This window comes from Pinus tabuliformis, chromosome 2_1 (assembly GCF_031772625.1).
Source record: "Pinus tabuliformis cultivar Carrire ecotype Pingquan chromosome 2_1, CPIR1, whole genome shotgun sequence".
NCBI lineage: Eukaryota > Viridiplantae > Streptophyta > Pinopsida > Pinales > Pinaceae > Pinus > Pinus tabuliformis.
In genome coordinates, this window is record NC_142299.1 from 334481792 (window position 1) to 334485101 (window position 3310).

Here is a 3310-nt window from a genome sequence, read left to right on the forward strand (position 1 = left end):
CTCTTTATGGAGAGACACTTGCCTGATATATAAACAAGCCTCTCGTTCTCATTTGTAAATCATTCATTCTTATTCTTATTCTTATTCATATATTTAATATAATATTTATATCCTAAATGGATATTTTGACATTCCAAGTTTTTTGGGAGTAATTAATTTGTAGAAGGAACTTTGCCACTTCATTTGGTATCAGAGCAGTTCGGTTCTCTAGGTTGCTTAATCGGTGCACAAAGCTCGTTTTCCTATCCAAGTCTTTGACTATCGAAATTTGTCAACCTTGTTGCCATATAATTGAAGCATTTTGCTCAATATTTGGGAGTTTCTCATTTTCTCCGTTTTTCTAGGCCTTTGGCCATAAAAAAAATTAACCAAAAAAAAATATATAAGTAAATAAATTAAAAAAAGAAGAAAAGAAAAGTAAAAGAAAAAACAAAACGGATACAAAATCTCATACCAAGTATATTTAAAACCTTTTACGTGGAGAAGCCCGTGGTTTTAAAAACAACCCATGGTAATTGCCCATGGTATTTTAAAAAGTTAAAAGAAAAAAAAAACAAAAACAAAAAACAAAAGGAATACGTTTTACTTTTTACATGGAGAACATTTTAATGGAAGTTTTAAAAACAACCCATTGTAATAGCCCATGGTCTTTTAAAAGTTAAAGAAAAAACAAGGATATAAAAGCTCTTACGTGAAAGGTAAATATTACTTTTTACAAGAGGTTTTAAAAACAACCCATGGTAATAGCCCATGGTATTTTAAAATTAAAAGATATTTTGATAACATTGGAGAAAAAATGTGTGATCTAAATAATTTTAATCATTCAAATCTAAAGATTGTGACCGTACCAAGAGTCACGTCTCATCCAAATTTTCTGAGAAAAAATATTATTATAATTATAAAAAAGGATACTATATAAGCCTTATATAGTTACATATAAAAGGAAAAGTGGGTCTCAAAAAAGTATATATAAATTTTATATAATTATAATTTATAATATATATAAATTAAAATTATATAATATATATAATTTATAATTATATATAAAAAAAATAAAAATAAAAAATTATTATTATATAAAAAAATTTATTAAAAGAGTGAACCAAAAAAGAAGAAGAAGATGAGAATATTTGAAATATATATATATATACATATATATATATATATATATATATATATTAGATTTTTATAAGAGAGAAGTGGAAATATATTTTATAGATTAACAAAAAAAAATGAGTGATATATCTAAAATAAAAAGAGAGTTAAAAAAAATTAAAAAAAAAACCCAAGTCCATCTTAACAAAGTAAAAATGGAGTCAACCGTTGACGATAAAGAAATTGAGTGTAGTCTAAAAATGAGAGATGAAAGGTTTCCTGAAACCTTTGGTAAATATGTTGATACATTATTTCAAATCAAAGAATCGCTTGCAGGAAAGGACATCATAATCTCTATCTGTCCTGCTAAAAGAAGTAATTATGTTAGTCCTAAATGTGCTAACCAATTGGTGATTCCTGAATCAAATATAGTTGAAACAAATATTTTTGTCAAACAATACGATATAAGCAATTTACACCTAAATATTGGAGATTATACTTTTACCTCAAAATTCACCGTGAAAACCTTATGTTTTGATGATAGTGACATTGACAGTGACATTTTTTTGGGGTTACCTTGGATGGAAACTCTAGGTTCCTTTATTCTAAATACAAGGAAGAAGTTTTTAACATTTTCTTACAAGAAGAAGAAAATAACACTCCAAGATTTTACACTAAAACCAAATTCAGTAACACCAGAAGATATCTCAGATATTTCAAAAGTAATGTCTCAAGAAAGTAAAAAGGTATTACAAAATATGCAAAAAGAAATTAACAAAATCAATGTTGACAAAAATGAAGAAGTTTCTCAATTTAAAAACCATAGCAAAAAATTATTGTCACAAATTAAGAAACTTAAGAAGGATAAGAAGTCATCAGAAAACAAGATACAACAACTTATTGAGAAAGAAGCATCAAATGTAGGAATTCAAGTTGATGACAAAACAAAAAATACCAATCGAGTGAATATGACAACTCAAGAAGACAAGTCAGTTAAAGAAACGACACACTTAGATGTTGCAGTTCAGATAATGAACATCCCAAGTGAATGTTCCATAACAAATTCAACATCTTCGCCAGAAGAAAATATAAAAATTGGCACATTCCCAGTAAGAAGAAATCAAACCAAAAAAGTTCCATATCGGCATCCGAATCATGAGAACAGACGAATCAACCATGCCACATATTTGAACCAGTCATAACCAAGACAACAAATTAATGTTTCAGAGAATAATGACGTAACATCAATTCCGTATTATGCTGACAAGTCGTTACAAAATTTTAGTGATTAGAATGCTATACAAAAGATTAATCTGGGATGGTCTGATCCCTTCTCAGTGCGACAATTTTGTTTGTCACTAAGAAGAGCATATCAACTTGTATCGACAAGGATGACTATTCTGAGACAGAAAGACTTTTGAAGCTGAAAAAGAGATCAAGCCTTTTTCATCGACAAGCTTTGAGGTCAAATCTTTTTGAGGAAGGAGGCAATGTAACGAATAAAATATATAAATAATATAAACATAATATAAATGATAATAATCATAAATAATAATTAGTTAAGTAGTAATTAGGTTGAAGAGGCATGTCTAAATAAGACATGACTCTTCATGAAGAGACACTTGCCTGATATATAAGCAAGCCTCTCATTCTCATTTGTAAATCATTCATTCTTATTTTTATTCTTATTCATATATTTAATATAATATTCATATCCTAAATGGATATTTTGACATTCCAAGTCTTTTGGGAGTAATTAATTTGTAGAAGGAACTTTGCCACTTCAAGCTTAGACAGGGTGAGGGGAAGGACGTTGTTGGGCAGTTCAGACAATCTAGCCATAGCCACAGCCATCACTGTAAAAATGGGGTAATCTTCCCTGTCAAGAATGGAATGTAGAGGGATTGGATCGAACTAGTCCTCAAGTGAAGTGGGAGGTGAGTGGAAATTAGGTATGAGCAACAATCTAATTTCAAAATGTGGAGGAATGAAACAAATATCTACGTCGGAGGCGTTTTTCACTGCGGGGTTCGGGTGGCAGATACCGTTCACTCCAACCAATAGAATGTCTTCATTTTCGTCATCCTCCATGCAATTAACATTTGACACTTGTCTTTGTCACTGTTTGCCTCCGTCACTGTTTGCCTCCATTTGCTTGCTATGACCATCCCGATTTGCTGCAACACTCATTCTTCCCACCATAATTTCGTTCAAT